The 21,467-nt window shown below is 39.2% G+C and overlaps 1 protein-coding gene across 1 annotated transcript in view; it reads right to left on the bottom strand.

Moving 5' to 3' along the window:
- UBA1 (ubiquitin like modifier activating enzyme 1) overlaps positions 1–20,331 on the bottom strand; it is a 53,611-nt gene extending 33,280 nt beyond the window's left edge. Inside the window, exon 1 of the mRNA XM_026684151.2 lies at positions 20,246–20,331. The gene's annotated coding sequence lies outside the window, so the exon portion shown is untranslated. The remainder of the gene's footprint in view (positions 1–20,245) is intronic.
- Between the last annotated feature and the right edge of the window lie 1,136 nt (positions 20,332–21,467).

Here is a 21,467-nt window from a genome sequence, read left to right as displayed (position 1 = left end):
AAGATAGGTATTTCAACAGGAGAAATCTATAGAGATTCTCAGTCATCCAGATCATGGTTGTCCCAAAGATGCTGAAAGTCCACTTGCCTCCTGAAAAAGTACCTTTGGGACAACCATGACCTGCATGACTCAGAATCTCGATAGACTTTTAACTATGGAATTTGGGATGAACACCCTTCAAATGGTGTTGGGAGTATGAATGGATTTTCAAAAAATTTGTAGAGTACAGGAACCATTAGCACTACTCAGGTGACCCTGAGGACACATAAATCTCAAAGTGCTTCAAGGATCCTCTGAAAGGATGCAAATGACCAGCCGTCTACAAGGAATATAAATTCTTCCATTCCCCACCATCCAGTCAAAACTGAAGAAGCTTCTTGGATGAGAAGCGAAACCTCTTCAAAGAAAAAACAAGGAAGTTGCCTCCTGAAGAAGCACCTTTGGGACAGCAAGAGAAATATTTTGCCAGTGTGGAAGAAAACCCTATACTTGTAAAAAATACCTTTGCTAGGAAGCAAGCATAAAAGCCTACACTTATATTTTGCCTATCAAGGGTTTTGGAGTGTTAGTACTTCTCTTATATACACTGCTCAAAAAAATAAAGGGAACACTTAAACAACACAATGTAACTCCAAGTCAATCACACTTCTGTGAAATCAAACTGTCCACTTAGGTAGCAACACTGATTGACAATCAATTTCACATGCTGTTGTGCAAATGGAATAGACAACAGGTAGAAAGCATAGGCAGTTAGCAAGACATCCCCAATAAAGGAGTGGTTCTGCAGGTGGTGACCACAGACCACTTCTCAGTTCCTATGCTTTCTGGCTGATGGTTTGGTCACTTTTGAATGCTGGCGGTGCTTTCACTCTAGTGGTAGCATGAGATGGAGTCTACAACCCACACAAGTGGCTCAGGTAGTGCAGCTCATCCAGGATGGCACATCAATGCGAGCTGTGGCAAGAAGGTTTGCTGTGTCTGTCAGCGTAGTGTCCAGAGCATGGAAGCGCTACCAGGAAACAGCCCAGTATATCATAGACATGGAGGAGGCCGTAGGAGGGTAACAACCCAGCATCAGGACCGCTACCTCCACCTTTGTGCAAGGAGGAACAGGAGGAGCACTGGCAGAGCCCTGCAAAATGACCTCCAGCAAGCCACAAATGTGCATGTGGCTGTTCAAACGGTCAGAAACAGACTCCATGAGGGTGGTATGAAGGCCCGACGTCCACAGGTGGGGGTTGTGCTTACAGCCCAACACCGTGCAGGACGTTTGCCAGAGAACACCAACACTGTGCATTTGCCAGAGAACACCAAGATTGGCAAATTCACCACTGGCACCGTGTGCTCTTCACAGAAGAAAGCAGGTTCACACTGAGCACATGTGACAGATGTGACGGGATCTGGAGATGCTGTGGAGAACTTTCTGCTGCCTGCAACATCCTCCAGCATGACCGGTTTGGCAGTGGGTCAGTAATGGTGTGGGGTGGCATTTCTTTAGGGGGCCGCACAGCCCTCCATGTGCTCGCCAGAGGTAGCCTGACTGCCATTAGGTACCGAGATGAGATCCTCAGACCCCTTGTGAGACCATATGCTGGTGTGGTTGGCCCTGGGTTCCTCCTAATGCAAGACAATGCTAGACCTCATGTGGCTGGAGTGTGTCAGCAGTTCCTGCAAGACGAAGGCATTGATGTTATGGACTGGCCCGCCCGTTCCCCAGACCTGAATCCAATTGAGCACATCTGGGACATCATGTCTCGCTCCATCCACCAACAGACTGTCCAGGAGTTGGGGGATGCTTTAGTCCAGATGTGGGAGGAGATCCCTCAGGAGACCATCCACCCCCTCATCAGGAGCATGCCCAGGCGTTGTAGGGAGGTCATACAGGCACGTGGAGGTCACACACTACTGAGCCTCATTTTGACTTGTTTTAAGGACATTACATCAAAGTTGGATCAGCCCGTAGTGTTTTTTTCCACTTTAATTTTGAGTGTAACTCCAAATCCAGACCTCCATGGATTGCTAAATTGGATTTCCATTGATCATTTTTGTGTGATTTTGTTGTCAGCACATTCAATTATGTAATGAACAAAGTATTTAATAAGAATATGTTATTCATTCAGATCTAGGATGTCTTATTTTTGTGTTCCCTTTATTTTTTTGAGCAATGTATAATCACATTTATCCATACAACTATAAAATAGGACAAGTATAAATAATAATGGAAAAACCAGTTGCCCCAAATAAGTTGTGATAGGCAGCATTTCAATCAGATATCTCCACTTGTTTTTACCAAAACATGTATGTCCAGCTCAACCACATAATAACAGGCAGTTTGTTCTTGCACAATCCAGCAACCATTCTTGCTTTTTCATACTGGTGAAACCAACACCCAATACTAAAGATTTAAGAAGTATCATAAGCATTATGCTCAAATCACGCATGAGTAAAATGAAACTACAGTACAAATCTTCGGCAACAGTAAAAAAAGGATCAAGCTGTCAACATAAAGTCAGACTACACACATCTCCACAGAACAAGTGTAATAATTGCTGCATACTTGTGGATCAGCATTCATCATGGCTATTTGCCTTGACACAATTATAGGATATCAAGAGATACCAATCATTGAACTTTTATGCCTACTGGAAACTGATATTCAAAAATATCAAACCACATTCATCCCACCTCAATTCATTTACAAAACACTGTACTATCCTTTCACATATCATAAATAACAATTAATGAAAACAAAAATGAAAATATCTGCTATAACCTAGGCCAGGGGTAGGGTAACTTGGCTCTTTTATCACTTATGGACTTCAACTCCCAGAATTCCTGAGTGAACCATAAAAGTTTCCCCATCCCTGGCCTACTGGTTTTTCAGTTGTGGGGGAAATCAATTTTTGACTTGAATGTATATTAAACAGTCTCATTCAAGTCAAAAATTGATTTCCCCCACAACTGAAAAACCAGTAGGCCAGGGATGGGGAACGTTTTATGGCTCCCTCAGGAATTCTGGGAGTTGAAGCCCATAAGTGATAAAAAAGCCAAGTTTCCCTACCCCTGACCTAGACCAATCTGAAGGGCTCAACAACCTTACAAGTTGTTAATTGACAAGCTCCCTGTAGTCTCTCTTTTATGTGTAACTTGCATCTGAATAACTACTTGTCTTCTTTCATCCCAGTATAAATCCTAAATCACTCTAGCCACTCTGTTGCATCTGATTAAGTGAAAAGAGGCATATGAAAGTTTATATCTTTTGTAAGTTGTAAAAGTTGCTAACAAATGACATTTGAAATAATCATAGCTCAGCCCATCAGACCTTACAGAGATATTATAATGACAAAAGTAAATGGAAAATACTGTATGTCACATGAAAGTCATAGAGGAAAGATGGGTTAAGAGGTTTTTAGGAAGGCCTTAAAAACCCTAGCTCTTGCCTGCCCTAGTGCTTACTGGAAGAGCCAGGGTTTCAAGTTTTCCTCTTCCCCTGGGGCAGGTGTTTTGTTGTTTTATTGCCTGTCAATTTATGCAAAAAGCTTTAAAAGCTGCCTTGAATCACTAGTCAACTGAGTGTCTATATACAGATAGTCCTCTATTTATTACAATTGGGACCAAGTTTGTTATAATTAGTCAGTGCAGTCATAAAGTGAGACATCACATGACCCCAACTAACTAAATCCTGGCACTCCTTGTTAAGGTCATTAACCCAGAATTATGGGCTTTTAAGCAAGTTCTCCCCCATATTTCCCTCCCATCTCTGGCTGCCTGGCACACTGCCTTGCAGGGTGGAAAGCAGTCCCATAACTGCTTGGCTCTGGGGCTGCTTGCCAAGCCCTAAGAAGCCTCAGCCACACCAACAAACACCAGCAAGGATTCATTTGCCTATGTGCCTTCTCTCTCAGTTCTCCGCATCGACTGTCAGCCCTCTCAGGTAAGCTGGAAAGGAAATATGACTTGATGAGATAATTCTTTATTGTAAGTCTTCATTAACAGGTTCTTGCAAGTCTGAAGATCCAAATTTCCCACTGCCACTTTTAACCATTTGATCAATCAGACTGGGTCCCTTCCTAAGTTTATTCCCCTAACTATTAAGCCCTTTGGGGGCCCACTTTCTCTTGTCTGATTGTTTCCTAGTCCGAATCTCTTTTCCTCAGTCCCCCAAGGTCATTCACACATTCTATTACATGTATCAACTGTCACCCATAGACAAAGCAGAAGTGCCTTGCTGCCTTTGCTGTCTCCTTTTCGAACTCATAGTCACCATGTTACATTAGGCACTCCTACTTCTCCAACAAACAATTCTATATATGGCTCTCCAGCATACCCCAGCAGCACAGTGCCAAGCTAAAGCACCCATGGAACCTCAATAAGTGCCACCAAACATTTGTTTGCCCAGCTGCTTTCTCTCCCAATTCCCTGCACCAACCTTTTGCCTTTTCTGCCCGGCTGTTGTTCCTAACAGCTTCCAAAGATAGTGCAACGTTTTGAAAGCACGGAGAGCCACTTGTAAGGAATGTTCACCGGGGAATTGAGACAGCAAAGGCAATAAGGCATTTCTTCTTTGGCCACAGCGGCTGGGTGCAAAAGGCAGAAGTATGGGGAATTGAGAGAGAAGGCAATTGGTCAAACAGATGCTTGCAGGGGCTTCATGGACACTGCAGCTTGGCACTGCACTGCTGCAGCAGGCTGGGGGAGTCATATGCAGGAAGCCAGAAAAGGACGAGTGCCTGGAATAACATTGTAACTGCAGGTCTGAAAATGAGACAGCAAAGGCACTTCTCCTTTGGCCACAATGGCTGGATGCCAAAGGCAAAAGGTGAGTGCAGGAAATTGGTAGAGAAGGTGGATGGATGAATGATTGCTAGCACTTGCTGGGGTAGGATAGGGTGACTGAGTCTTCCAGGGGCACAGCAAATAGCATCAGAGACACACAATTCTGGGTAATTTACTGTCCTACAAGGCAGGATGCAGGTGGCCAAAAGAGCATAAATCGGAGAGTGAGACAGACAGGTGTGAGGACTGGAAACACACACACACACACACACACACAGTGTTGTAAGTGTGAGTCGACTGCCAAGTATTTTGATTACATGACCACAAGGATGTTGTAATGACCGTAACTTTGGGCACAGGTCATAAGTCCTACTTTCAGCACTACTGTTGCAACTTCAAATGATTGCTGAAAGAATGGTCATAAGTTGAAGACTACCACATGCAGAATTAATAATAAATCTAATAAATAAAAATAATTAAAAAGCCCATCACCAAAAAAGCAATATGTGGCAGTAAAAAGCAATCTGGGAGCACAGCGAAGGTTCTCCCATGACAGTCTGCTATAACTCTAGGCACAGTCAGCAATTATGAGTGACAAAAGTCCCTGCTTAATGGATGAACTGTTGGATTAGGGCTCAAGACATTTTTCAGTCAACTAGTGACCCTGGGCCAGACAACTATCTTTCAGCTTAACCCAATTCACCCAAAAGGTATTGTGAAAATAAGATGGAGCTTATACACTGTGCATATTGTCCCATGTCCCAAGTACTTTGGGAGGAACAGATAACAAGAAGCATAAAACAGAAATCATTTCTTTTAAAAAAATCCTTTGTGTGTCGCTGTTTCACTATAATAGAAGGCAGAGCACTCCTAAAGGGAATATTGAATGAACTCATGAATCATCTACAAAATCCAATGTACTTCTTTGCCAGGCTTTTAAGCCTGGCAGATTTATATGTAGAAAAGTGCTAAACTAGCTGTAGATTACTGTACCTCTGGACACAACAACACACATTTTATCAACATAGAAATGGCTTTTAAGAATAGGGTTAAATGAATAAATCTCGTTTATTTATTGAGCAAATTTATACGGCTGCCCATCTCACTAAACGTGACTCTAGGCAGCATAAAATAAATCAGACAGTTAAATATTAAAAACAAACATAAATAAAAACCAAGACTGCAGGAGAATGGACAGCATATAATACAACTATCTTGCAGGCTTCTTGTCCCCATGGAATCCCAAAAATGCTGCAAACGTGTGTGTGTGTGTGTGTGTGTGTGTGTGTGTGTGTTTTAAGGGCTTTCTATAAGGCTGGTAGGGATGGAGCTAACCTTGCCTTGGGAAGGGTGGTGTTCCAGAGAGCATGAGCCATAGTGAAAAAAGCTTGTCTTGTTAGATGGAGCTCTTTAGCAGAAAAGGCATAGAATATACCACTCCTGCCAGGTGGACTTCACTCAACATACTAAGTCATAAGCCACTCTTTACCATCTGCAATAACTTGAGTCATACATCTTAAACTATGCTTGGTTTGCTTGGCACATGATCCCAACCAGCATCTTTTTCAGTTCTGGTATTTGATTTTCTCTACAAAAGGCACAGGGATTGAACTTGAAGTTGCTGCCTTGGGCACTTAATGGAAGTATACCGTATAAAATTTTAAAATGTAGTCGAAAACAACATATAAATATATATTTCTAGATGTTTAATCTTTGCTGCATGATATATTAACATGCAAAACATTATACTTGAATTTAGAATTTTTGTGGAGTTTTGTGGTTGCACAGCTCTAGAGATAATTTATCAGAGATCCTTTCACGAGGTTTGTCACTTCTAAAATTAGTATATGTGTATATTTATAAATACATATATTACATACCCAGAATGTAACACTTACCACTTCATTTCTGGCTATGAATATGTATGCAAAAAATGAATGCTTTTCCATATAAGGTTTGATATAAAAATTAACTCCACGCATGATGCTAAGCCAAAATATGGCCTGCTTGAGTTTAGGTTAGCGTACTGTCCAAATCTAGCCACTGTGATTTTAAATGGTTTATGGCTTAGCTTGCTGAACAAGCAATTACCATTTATCATAGAATTAGCAAACCATGGCTTAATATGTTATACAAACTAAGTCAAATTATTTCTTCTTCCAAAATGAACTTTTTAAAAAACTCAGAACGTCCAAGTGATAAAAGTATATGTTTCCCCCAGATTTCAAACTATTTGAAGACTGGTGAAGCAAATGATGACCCATTTCAGTATCTTGCACAGAAGCCAAATGGACATTCACAAGGCCAATGTCAGCACAATATGACACAGAAAGCTGAGGTCCGCCCCCCTCCTCCCCCCAGATTTAGAAGATATCCATCAAGCTACTCAGGAAGAACAAACAGTGGGTAAGCAAGAAAGGCACTAATATTTATAATGTGGCTGCTGAAAGGATGACCACCTGCTGGTATGCTCAGTCAACCACAGATGCAGAAGTTGAATATTTCAATGGCAACTTACAACTCCTTGTCAATGTAATAGAAAAGAAAACAAAAACAAAAGAGACCTCATATTAATTAGAGGAGATTGGAATGCTAACATTGAAAGGAAAATGGCATCTGGAAGAATGAATTTGTACAAAATTAAATAGGAGACAGGCTAACATTCTGACAAGGGGATTTAATGTTTGCAACAAATATTTCTTTCAGTAATCTCAAAAATTATTCTGCGTATCACCAGATGAACAACCTCAAAATCAAATCACTATCTGTAGCAAAGATGTAGAAATTTTATTCAGCTCACAAACTCCTTGCAAAATTACAACTTAATCTAAAGAAAAAGAATACAATAATCAGAGCAACAGGAAGTGACATGCCACTTGATTATACATTGGACGTACAGAAGAGATTTAGCTGATTAGATCTGATAAGAACTCTGGACTGGACTAGATTAGACTAGACTAGACTAGATTAGTTGGAAGGACCCTGGAAGTCTTCTAGTCCAACTCCCTGCTCAGGCAGGAAGTCTTATACTGTTTCAGACAAATGGTTGTCCAAACTTTTCTTAAAAACTATCAGTGTTGCAGCATTCACAACTTCTGAAGGCAAATTGCTCCACAGATTTATGACATCATTAAGGAGGAGGTAAAGAAAAATATCCCAAAATGAAAAACTATACAAAGATGAAATGTATCCACTGACACACTGAAAATAACTAAAGAAAAGCCAAAACAAAACTACCCAGAAAAATAAGCCTGGTGAGTTCCAGCAAAAAGGAGACAAGCAGTTATATCTAAAAAAACTATGCAATTCTATGGGAAGGATAATAAGATTTTTAAAAACAGAAATCAAGAGAACCACTTATGTAAAGACGAGCACTCTAAAAGACAAAGAAGGCACAGAAAAATGATATAAAGAAAAGGTGATATGGCTGTATGGGAGAACTACACCGAAATAATTCCCAAATTGATGTCTACACGAAGGTCTACTTGCTAGAAAGTAAAATTAGAATGTAGAATATCAATTTATATTCCAAAAGCAACAACAACAACATAGAATAGTACAGGTAGTCGTCAATTTACAAATTAATTTAGTGACTGTTCAAAATTACCATGGCACTGAAAAAAGTAACCATTTTTCATACTTCTGTCCATTGCAGCATCCCCATGATCATGTGATCAAAATTCAGACTCTTGGTAACTGACTCATAGTTATGACGGTTGCAATGTCCTGGGGTTTTGTAATCACCTCTTGTGTCTTTCAGACAAGCAAAATTAATGGGGAGGCCAGATTCACTTAAACAACCACGTTACTAACTTAACGTCTGTAGTATTTCACTTAACGACTGTGGCAGAAAAGGTCATAAAAGGGGGCAAAACTCACTTAACAGATGTCTCACTTAGCAATATAAATTTTGGGCTCAATTGTGCTTGTAACTTGAGGACTACCTGTACTAAAGAATGATCAAACCGCCCAATAATTGCACTTATTTCAAATACTATTAATACGTTGTTCGTGATTTTGTAATCCAGATTTAAACAATGCACAAAATAAGAATAGCTAGATGTACAAGTTACATTCAGAAATAGATGAGGCACTGGGGGAGGGCGGAGCTGGCGTTGTGATGATACAGCATGCGATCTTGGAGGTCTGAGAGCGCTGCCGATATCTTTGCTCCTGGACAGTCCAAATGGATCTAAACCGTCCCGAAGAGACGGTGAATCTAAAGAGCGCATCCTTTCGATCCCAGGGATACCTCAAAGTCCCTGGTAGATTCAGGAGAAGCTCTTTTTGCCAGCGGCAAAGAGGCAGCCATTAAAGCTGCTGAAGTTGGGACAGCTCCAAAATGAAAGAGAACGGAAAGAGAAAGTGTGCCGGTTTGCTGAGAATCTTTTCTTTACTTTAAGATTTAAAAGGACACCCTAAGGAAAAGAAAGAATCTGTAAAATCTCAGACAGAAGTGATTAAGCGGCAATTTTAAACAGGAAGTCAAATTATTATTTTTTTTTTTGCTGGACTCTTCATATATGATTTTTTACTTTAAATTGGACTGGTCTTTTTTTTCTACCTTATTTTTTCTTTTTTGTCTCTTCTCCTTTTTGTCTTTATAATATTTGAGGCTAGAGATTCCCTTTTAGCTTTTTTTTTCTAAACCCCTTTTCCTTTTTAATTAATTTTTATAATAATTTGTTTGGAAAAGGGGGGGGGAGTGAAAACAGAGGAAACTTTGTAACACTACAAGAATCATTGAATCTTCCATGCTAGAAGTTATGAAGTTATGTTAAAGAAGAAGATAGCTAAAACATGGTCAGAAGCTTCTATTACACTTGTCCCAAAAGAGGAGGCTGACCCATTACAAATCAATAATTATAGACCTATTTCCCTACTAAATGCAGATTATAACATTTTTGCTTCAATATTGGCAGAAAGACTTAAAAAATACCTAAATAATTTTATTCACCCTGATCAAAATGGATTTCTGCCAAAGAGACAAATTAAAGACAATATGAAAGTAATCTTGGACACTTTGGAATACTACGAGGCACACCCTGAAAAACAAATGGCTTTGATATTCTTAGGTGCACAGAAGGCATTTGACAATGTGAATTGGCGATTTATGTTATTGCAGCTGGAACAGATGGATCTTGGTAAAAAATTCATCCAAGCAATAGAAGCTATATATCATAAGCAAACGGCAAAGGTAATGATAGAGGGAGAATTGACAGACTCTATTGATATAAGAATAGGAACAAGAAAAGGGTGCCCACTGTCACCTTTGTTGTTTGTGTTAACCTTGGAAGTGCTAAACAGAAATATTAGAGAAGAAAAGGATATAAAAGGGATGAAAATTAAAAAGGAAGAATTTAAACTGCAAGCATTCGCAGATGATCTGGTTTTCATTTTAGAAGACCCACTAGAAACAGCATTAAAATTGATGGAAAAGATAGAGGTATATGGGAAAGTGGCTGGTTTGAAAATAAATAAAGACAAAAAGATTTTGACAAAGAATATGTTATCAAGACAAAAGGAAGAACTGGCAGATGTATTGAAAATCCAGGTCACGAATAAGATCAAGTACTTGGGGATACATTTGACAGCAAGATGTAGTACACTAAAAGAGAATAACTATATTAAACTTAAGCAGCAGATAGCGCTAGACTTGGTGAAATGGGAAAATTTACAACTGTCATTAATAGGGAGAATATCAACAATCAAGATGAATATATTACCCAGAATTTTATATTTGTTCCAAACAATTCCAATTAGGCTTGGAAAAGATTTTGAAAATTTAAATAAAATTGTGTTGAAATATATATGGCAAGGTAAGAAAGTAAGAATAAAATTAAAACTTTTGCTCTTGCTAGAATAAGAGGAGGATTTGGTTTGCCTAATTGGGAGTTGTATTATTAAGCTACAGATTTGATGTGGGTTAAGGAATGGATAACATTAAGAAATGCTAGATTGTTGACATTAGAAGGACATGATCTGTTGTTGGGGTGGCATGCTTTTTTATGGTATAAAGGAACTAAAACACAGGGGTATTTTAGAAGACATTATACACGGGAGTCTCTGTGGTTAAACTGGGAGAAGACTAAAAGGCAATGTTATTTGAAAATTCCGGTCTGGCTATCAACTTTGAAGCATTTTCTTATCCTATAATATATAAAAAGGAACAGTTAGATGTGCTGAAATATTGAATGAAAAGGGTGAACTTAAATCTATAAAAAAATTAGAGGAACAAGGTATAAAGATGAATTGGTTTTCATATGTGCAAATACATTCAAGGTATGATAAAGATTCTAAAACAGAAGGTTTCTATGATAAATTGACTGATTTAGATAAGATTTTGACAGGTACTGATGAAAAGGTGATTAAAAAATTGTATGGATATTTATTAGAAATTAAACTAGAAAAAGAACAAGTCAAAGAAACAATGATTGCTTGGGGAAAGAATTTTGGATATGGGATTGATCTAGAGAAATGGCAAAAATTGTGGTCTCAAAATTATAAAATGACAATGTCAACAGCATTTAAAGAAAATTTGTATAAGATGTTTTACAGGTGGCACTTTCCCCCGACAAGAATAGCAAGAATGTTCAAGAACAAATCTGAAAAATGTTGGAAATGGCATCAGGTACCTGGCTCATATTACCATATGTGGTGGACATGTGCAGATGCCAAAAATATTGGGCTAAAATGACAAAAAAGCATATAGACTTGAAACCAGAGATATTTTAATTGGGAATTTTACCTGAAATATATAGTAAAGAATTGAAATATTTGCTTGTAAATGTATTAACAGCGGCTAGGATCGTATTTGCTAAAAACTGGAAAAATGAGGAAATACCAACACAGGAGGAAGTTATTAAGAAAATATTGGAATGTGCTTTTCATATTTTCTATAATTTGTATCGGTTTTTATCTTTGTACTTGTATTCTTTAATGAAACGTCTGTTAAAAAAAAAAAGAATTTCTCTCTGGATTAAGGAGAAAAGGTGTTTAGATCCACACAGGATCTCCCTGCAAAGAGATCCTAAAACAGCATTCTGGGAGCCAGGGAACATTCATTTTGCCAAAGCCATGGCAATGGTCTGGGTACCTTTCAAAGTCACTACATTTGCCTGCTTTCCTCTCTTAATTACTTTAGGAAATTGCTGATTACTATTTCTTTGAAGTTAAGAACCTTTTAAAGAACAAGCTGTAGTACACAGCTGGAAAAACCTCCTTCTACTCTGATCTGAAAGAAGTTCCATATAAATCTAAGGATTGAAAAAGAGAAAAAAAGGGGACTACAATGTGGATGTTGGAAAGTTAAGAGACTAAATAGACTTGAAAGAATATTTTCTGCAGGGTCTTTAAACCTTTATAAAAGGATATATGAAATTAATTTTAAGAAATCGTCCCAATGGGAAAGTTTTGTTGGCTGGAAAATAAAGAAATGTAAGAGGGGATTTGAAGGACAGAACAAATGACTTTTGTTGATTAGGACTGATATGCTTTTGCAGTTTGATTACTGAGAAGGGATGAGATATGGGAATACGAGACTTTTTTAAATTGGGAAGCACTAGAGGTGTTAAATTATCCACTGTTTATACTTGTGTGGAGGGAGGGAAAGTAATCAACTACATATCTTCTTTTTCTTTCCTTTTTTTCCTATTTCTTTTCACTTTTCTTTACTTTTCATATTTTCTATAATTTGTATCGGTTTTTATCTTTGTACTTGTATTCTTTAATGAAATGTCTGTAAAAAAAAAGAAAATATCTTAGACTGCAAGAAGAATCAATAGATACAGGTAGTCCTCAACTTACAATCACAATTGGGACCAGAATTTCCATTGCCAAGCAATTTGGTCATTAGGCAAACCATCGTGTGATCACAGTTCCAATAGTTCCAGTTCCAGCTGTTAGACAACGTCTTCATTAGGTAAGGGGCATTTCTCCTCTATTGTGCTCGCCTTTGCTTCAAGTCCCCCAACCCACCTATCTACCCCCCCCCATCTCTGCCCTTAGACTGCCTCGCACTACACTGCCTGACCCTGACACCTCCGCTGCCTGCAGCTGACCTATGCCATCTTCTCCCCGCTGCTGCTGGCCCAGGATTCAGGCCCTGTGCTATGTGTAACAGGACAGCGGAGCCTTCTCTGCTAAAGGGAGCTTGCCAGGCCTGGTTGAGAAGGAAACAGTGGGATGGCAAGCTGTGGTGCTCTCCATTGCTGGGTGATGCAGAAGAGCCGATGGCAGTTCCCAGACAAAGGTGGAGGCTCTGCAGGAGGCAGTATTTGGGGGTGGAAGCAGAACTGAAGGAAGCAGAAAGATGCAGGCGCAGAGCACACTCTGCAACTCATGTTGGAAGCACTCCTGGAAAACTGGGCTGCGGATTTCAGAAAGGAGTGGAAGCAAGCCCAGCATCTGCAGAGCCTACCCACAGGCCCTCTGTTCACACTAGGCCCAGCCTTCCTCCAGCAAACGCTCACAGACAACCAGCAGCTTCCAACAAGCTGAAGCCTGCAGATGGTTCTCCAAGGGCACCTGCAGCGTGCGCTCTTGCAACTCTCATAAAGGAAATTTGAACATTGGGCTTCCTTCCTAAATAGATAGTAAGTACTGTAGTGTCTGCACATTTGGCTTTCCTGAGCAGAAAATATCTTGTCCACATATAAAGCTATTTAGGAATGGAACAAAAATTCACCGGATTAGACAAAAAATTCTGCATTCCTAATATTCTACTTCCATACTATCTAGTCAAGTGCATCAGAGAGCTGACATTCACAAAGCATAAACAAGTCAATTTTCCTCTATAATCTTCCTTCAGGGACTAGTTATTTAAGGTATTTGACCACTGAACATGGAAATTCCACTGACCATCCCACTGAATACACTGAATAATTGTATAAAAATGTATAAAACTGTTCCCCCACAGTCCTACCTATTTCACTCGTGCCAGAGCAAAACACTAATTGTTCTCTTCTGCTCCAAAATCAGCACTGTGTCGTGCCTGTCTTGTTTCCTTTTAATCTGGGCAAGCGTTTTCAGGAGTTGGTATGGTGATAAATATACAATGTATTCCTATGTAAAAAATCTGAATTATAAAGCATGAAAAATGTCATTTTCATTTCCTACACGCATAGCCCACCTTTAATTCAGAAGCACCATACATAGTCTTTTCCCTCCCCTCCCACCTACAACAATTCTGTGAGGTAATCTGAGCTATCTGCAATCATCAATAGAAGATGGAGTAAGCCAAGAGTTGGTGGCTAGCTTATTGTCACTCAGTCAGCTTCATGACCAAATGGGAAGTTGAACCCAGACCTCACCAATCACAGGCCTTCATAGCCCAACTAGCTATGAAATAAAAAAAAGTTTATCACTTTTTATATAAATACTGATGTGTGCATATAATACATAACATATGTCTATTCTGGACTACCATCATTTTTCTGTTTTGCCCATCTATTTGAACATGTGGCTATTTAAATAGGAATAAAATGATTCCACTGTTAGGAAAACAAAAGCCCATTGGCATTTAAGCCAGGAGATGCCAACTGGCAACCACCTAGTTCCTTTTCATTGGCCCTGAAAAGCCCCTATTTTGAGATGGAAAATATATGAACAATATGATATAAAAACATCACAGCTATAAAATCATAATAGGGATCACACTTTCTGGCTACTATGGATGACGTCTAAGTTTTTGGTTATTTCTACCCATCTTTCTTTATTCCCTTTGTTAATTCCCCTTGTTAATTGTATTTCTTCTCCCAGATATGGGGTGCCCGTTCATCAGTATTCTTCATGTACATTTTCTGTGGTGCAGTTCCAACAAGGAATGTACCCACAAGGTATATTACATTTGGTATATTAAGATTATGACTCCCATGAATTGAGAGTAGTGTTTTTACTGAAGGGAGAATCCACAGGACAGGCCATGCTACAACTAACACAAAGCTCTTTAAGTGGGGACTGGCTGAGAGCTTGCAATATGACTGTGATGCAGCAGAAGAAATCTTAACACATATAGTTCAAGAATGCCTCCTCAGGAAATTTCAAGGCACTTGGGATGATCTCACACAGCCACATCAGAAGCAGTTAAATGTTAGCTTCCTTAGATATCAAATTATAACATCTATCCCATTGCAATTCTAGGGGTCTATATTACAGTGATTTTATTATGGTTTTATCCAGTGATGAGATTCAGCCAGTTTGCACCACTTCGGGAGAACCGGTTGTTAAAATTTCTGAGCATTGGTGAACTGGTTGTTGGAAGAAATCATTAGGGCAGAGATCCGGTTGTTAAATTATTTGAATCCCACCACTGGTTTTATTTTATTTTAATATTTCATCTTTATATTGAATTGTCCATTTTGTCTCTCTCCCCGCCCTTCTATCTATTTATCTATTTATCTATTTATCTATTTATTTATTTATCTATCTATCTATCTATCTATCTATCTACCTACCTACCTACCTACCCACCCACACATACACACACAGTGTGGCTGTGATGAGATCATCCCAGGTGCCTTGAATATATATACATCAATATATATATTAAATATATATTTAGTTTAAAATTAAGCTAATGCTTTCTTTAAACTAAAATTGTGTGTCAGTGATTGCACCTCTGTAGATACCATATGCTAAATGGATGCTAACTATATGCTAACTATAAAATCAAGGGGAAGGGGGCAAATTCTATTGCAAAACCCAGCTCAGCTATCCCCATCCATTTGGTAATCCCAAACCAAAAAAAAAAGGTATATGGAGTCACCAAAAGATTGAGTATCCTGCCTTAAAGACTTTGGTTATAGCACAGTTTTCCAGCAACTCTTATCCTTCTTCCAGAACTAGCACCAACTGTGATGTTTTGGGGAAAAGGTTTAGCCACAGACCTGCCCTTTGCAGGGAGTAGGCTTAGGTCTATTTATTTTTATCTGACCTTCATTATTCTATTAATTACTGAAGACAGTGAACATACTTAATACTCCTTCCGCCTCCTGTTTTCCCTACAACAATAATGCTGTGAGGTGGGTTGGGCTGAAAGAGTTACTGGCCCAAAGTTACCCAACCAGTTTTCATGCCTAAGGTAGGATTAGAACTCACAATCTCCGAGTTTCAAGCTTGGTGCCTTATAAACATTAGACCACATTATTTCCCTGCTATTTAACATTTACATGAAACTTCTGAGCAAAGTCACCCATTGGCATTGGGTAAAATATCATCACTATGCGGATGATACACAGTTGTACATCTCTGCCCCAGGTAGTGGAGTGTTTCTCAGTGCCTGCAAACTGTACAGGTCTAGATGGGGAAGAACCAGATTTGGCTCAAGCTTGATAGAATGAGTGGCTGTGGGGTTTACATCGCACCATACTAGTGATTTACCCTCTTTAACTTTGGCTATATTCCCCATTAAAGTTGGTAGACTATGGGGGTGGGGGGCTTCCTAGACTCAAAGCTCCTGCTCAAACAGGCTATTTTCAGTGATTCATACTTACTAACCTCCTATTGTCGGATCTCCCATTATTCCCTTACAATTGCAATGTGTTCTACATGGGGATTCCTTTGAAGAGTATACAAAAACTCCAGAATGCAGTGGAATGGTCAATAATATACATTACATCCAAAAAGCACTGCTATTGTATGAGCTGCACTGAATCCCAGTGGTTGGTTGTTACCTTTGACGCTCAACATGACATGAGGCCAGGTAATTTGTGGGATCAGATATCCTTGATAGTTTCTATCTGTCCCACCGTAATCTGGTAGAATGGGTATCCAGATCCTCATGGTGAAACTGTCATTACCTGGTTGGGCCTTAGAAACATGCCTTCTTATCTTCTCTGTCAAGATACCTGCCTTATGAAAAACTTTCCCTCCAGAAATACAAATGACCCCAACTCTATTGGTCTTGAGGAAAATAATAAGTGCTTGGTTTATTCCCCTAGGCAGTAAGGCCAGGATGTTGATAGATCCAGAATTAAGGAGTCATGCTAAGTTATCAGTCTATTTATAGCAGCTGTACACAATTTTTTTATGATGCACTGTAACAGATATTTGACTAAAGAGCAGCTATCTTTCCTGAACTAGTATAACACAATGAGCCATAAAATTCACTACAGACAAGGGCTCAAATAACATCTAGTTTTTATAAAAAAAATATTTCAAGAAGTGAACCATCAGTGAAGAACTCAAATATCACTCAAGTTTTGTTTTGCTAGATAGCATTTCCTCTTTAAAAGTCTAGGTTGGCTACTGAAGGACCCATTGACATTCCCATGGGAACCTCAGTAAACATGGCCATTGTCAACCACCAACCTCTATCCTAAAAGGACATACTAATATATTTTTATATGTCTTTATATGTTTTTGTACTTTATATGTACAAAGAATAGTGTAAGTCTTCTTCTACCTCTTGAGGTGACATGTCAGAGACTACCCTTCAAAAATTAATGGAGCTTGGTCAAAAACTAAATTTGATTTAAACTGACTTTTATTTAAAATTATTCCAGAGTAATCAGATACATAAAATATTATTTCTACCCACTATTTAATAATTTTCTTTATGAATCACATTAAAAATACAAGTTTGGTAGTAACTTATGGAGAGGCATTCTGGATCACTTCTGACTTAAAGCACAAATTGTATTCTGAAGTATTTTAACAGCTTATTAACAGGTGGCCATTATTAACCATTGTTAACCAGGTCAAATGGATCAATTATAAGAAATAGGCAAAATGTATAAAAAAGACTGAATGAATTCTACATTTTGGGGTACTTATTCAAACTATTTTATGACTTCACTGAAAGACAATAACACAGTCTTGTTTTCCTGAACAATACAGATTTATTCCGTAGTTCTGTTAAGTTTAGCCTTAAAGTATTAAAGAATTACTATATTCTGACAAAGATTGAAGACTTTATTAGTCAACTATAAAGTTTAGTTGATAAAATCAAGGTGTTTTTTTAAAAATTCAAATGAAACCTCAGATTCTTTTCTTTGCTAACAAGGCCTTTGCAAACTCTGAGATCGTGTCTGCAAAGATTTTTTTTTGACTACAGTTAACAGTACCATTTATAGTGTTGCATACACAATAACACACTTCAGCACATGTATCTTGAGTTTAGAAGATATGCTTAGCTATAAGCCAACCAAATTCATTGTTTATAAACCATTCCGGCCGGCCTGTTGCAGATAGGAGGCAAGGACAGCATGCCAGGCAAAGCCACAAGCAGTGTCATATTCACTGTGCAGCCTTGTGTTTAAGCCTATTGTACTAATGTGACTTCACACTATTCCCTAACAAGAGACTCAGAGGCTCTTAATATCAGATTTCCCTCCTGCTTCAGTCTTAAAAAAGAGACTTATACAAGTGAGAAACAAACAGGGTTTTTCTCCTACAGATGGGAATAGACAGCAATCTCTAAAATAAAAACTGTGACTGTGAAAGCCATTTTTGATCATCTAACAGCCCAATTCCTAATTCCAGAAAAGTAATTTGTATGAGGTCAGTGCTTCACTGGAGCCTAAGGCATGTCTGAAAATGGAGGAGCTAAATCAAGATTATTCATTATTTTTCATGGATTCAATAAATCCACATACATCAAGTACTGAGCACAGATATCTATATAAATTCCTATGTAGATATGCAGGAATAGGATATTTATAGGTTCTTTTTTTACAACTGTTTAATATCAACACATTTGTTTCAATGGCTGCCACGGTGAAAGAAGTGTGTGAGAAAGAATTGCAAGCTAAGTTTTGATCCTGGATTTAAATGTTTGTTTGGAGCCATGTATTCAGAAGCATAGATGTTTAACCTTAGTTGGCATACGGCTATCTAAAATTATTTTCCCTCCATATACAGAACTCCAACTGGCAACCTAGGTGGTCTAATTAAAAGAGAGAAATATCAGAGAAATATTAGATCCGTCCAGCTCTCCTATGGTAACACACCAGGACATTCTTACTCCCAGAGTTAAAGAAGACTGCCAGTCTTCAGGTTTATGGGATCTATCTTGTTTTCTTATTAAAATCCTGGAGATACACCAACTGGAGTCTGGGATAAGAGTAACTGAATAGAGCTTACAGCCCTGCACACAAAAACCCATTCCAAGTGTGTCCAAACTTTCAATATATCAGCATAATTTAAAGTGAGGCATAATTAAAAATCAGGTGCTTGCAAATCTCCTGCAAGTTACCTAAAAGTAGATCTTTTTTGTTGGTGTCAGGTTTAAACTCGCAAAAAAAAAAAAAGCAATTCTCATAATTACTTATTGATAAAGAAAATTTATCTTGCATTATTCTCATAGAGATTTCCTTAGGTCTACCAAGTCTGGGCTGCAAACCTCCAGACAGCTACTAGATGGCAGTAATCCTAATTCTTTTCTGTCATATACTGGTTGTCCAAATTTCTGCAGCCCAGTTAAGCCTGCCTCATTTAAATTCACATTCCCTTCCTGACAAGCCTTGCAACAGAACTGATTACAACCCTTTGTCTCTTCCAAATACACAAAGAAAGAGCCGAGACCCAAGATGCTGTTAGAGACTTCATAGCAGCACTAAAGGCAGGGTTTTTGCTCCATGAGCACAACCCTGAAAAAGGTTGGAAGTGAAAATACCTAGCACAGATTAACCAATCCTTTTAAAGCCAGTATTCCAGGCCAATGTGCCACGAATGTAATGCTGAATAAAGAAAGGGATCCCACTGATCACTAGAGAGAGCCAGAGCAGGTTGCTTTGCTGAGGCCGGGTTTTTCCTCACATCCAAACTTAGGTTGTCTCTGGGGAGTTTTGAAATTATTATTATTATTATTATTATTATTATTATTATTATTATTATTATTATTATTATTATTATTATTTTTGGGGGGCTCAGGAGATAGTGAGGTTCCCTGACCACTGATGCGTCTCATATAAAGAATAGGAAACGTTGTGGATTGTCCCGAGCTAAATAAAGGGGAGTGACTACACCTTCTCGCTTATCTTATGCATGTACCGTATATGCATCTGTCTTGATTATCTATCTACCAACGGACAGGACCCAAACTCAGCATCAACTGCAGGATGGCCGAGCTGGGGGAAAAATGCTTTCGGTAAACCCATCCATATTGCTCGATCCCACCGTAAGACAAAAATATGCCCAGCTGGGAAATACTGGGGGTGGGGAAGTGGAACCCCCCCACACACACACACACACAGACACACACCCTGCAAACTGCATGACAGGCTGTGAACTTTTCTTCCCCGGCCATACCTTTTCCAGAGGGACCTTGATGCCCCCCATCAGCAAAATGACCTTGTGCTTCAACGCGCCGCCTCCGCCCCCCACGTTCCTTCTCCACTCTCAGCCTTTCCGCCCATCATTTTATCACCATCGCTGCTAACCGATGCCCCCCGCGCACCAGAGGGGAAAGCTGGCCCTTCTCGCCCCTTCCTTGCCCTCTTCTTCATGCCTCCCCCGGTTCGGATCTTACCCCCCCACTCTGGACCGCCTGAATTCCAACTCCGGCTTCTGCTCCCGCCGCTACAGATGCCTGCAGGCCCTCGTCGCCGCCTGCTATGAAGGAGTCGGCCTAGCTCATTCAGGGGTAGAGGGGAGAAAGGTGCCTCAGTCCTCCCTGAGCGGTGCCATCCGCTTTCCTGTCAGCCATATAAATATCCCTGTGCAGTATTATGACGAAATGCTATTTTTCCTGTGCAGATCCTTTTTTGGGGAAAGAATTGCTGGATTGAAAGAAGCGGAATCAAAGTAGCGGTTCTCCCCCCACCACGTTCGGAATGGTGGAGCTCAACGAGCGCAAGGCTGCTTGGGCAATGTAGTTTATAATCGGCTGGATGGGTAAGTGAGCACGTGGCTGCTGAGGTCGCGTGAATTGAAGGTAAATCAGACGAGTGGTTGTCAAAAAGGACTGAAGCGGAGGCGGATCGTTAACGGGATGCAAAGAGCAGGAGGCCGAATGATATCAAATATAGAAATAGACATCTACGTGAGAAGCGTTAAAATGTAGGAGCATTGGACAGAGGAGCATAAGAAAAGGATTGATGGGAGAATTTGGCAGGTTCATTTGAACCAAATAATAATGGAAACATATCCTCCTTTGAGGGCCTTAGTTAAATAGAACCTGCTTAGAATGGTTTCTTTATCCTTTGAATAATCATAACCACTTGGGATCATCACTTTAGTGTTGAAGGAGTGGCATCATTCGGTCCACAATGTTTTCCTCAGGTAAATTCACATTTGACATGGAGGCATATGACGGGGCAGGGAAAATATAGCTTAATCAAAACCAAAAATGACTAGAAACTTGTATACAATATCAAGGTTCTGCTTTTTAATGTAGATTTATTCCAAAGCACGCACAATAGCTTGATCTCTGCTATTTGGGAACCAAGAAATGCTTCCAAAAGTATCCAAACTATTCTGACACATCTTTTGCTTTGATTTGGAGATGTATGAAAGATGGGTAACTCAGATATATGGCCCTGGGTATAAGAAGGTTGGTGGTTCTGGTGACAACTGAACTATCTCAAGGTGGATCAACTTGATTGATAGGTAATAGTATTTCATGTTCCATTTGAATTCAAAAGGATTCACTGTTTAAAAAAATCGATAATATGTATTTTATATTTTGCAAAATTCCTCTTCTCAATTGAGAGGCAAACCCAGTTTTCCTCCTGGTGTGTTAAACAAAAATT

This window comes from Notechis scutatus, chromosome 2, assembly GCF_049901735.1.
Source record: "Notechis scutatus isolate UNSWTSFEM ecotype Mainland chromosome 2, rNotScu1.2, whole genome shotgun sequence".
Classification (NCBI taxonomy): Eukaryota; Metazoa; Chordata; class Lepidosauria; order Squamata; family Elapidae; genus Notechis; species Notechis scutatus.
Note: the sequence above shows the minus strand (reverse complement) of the source record. Positions and strands in the feature narration are given on the sequence as shown.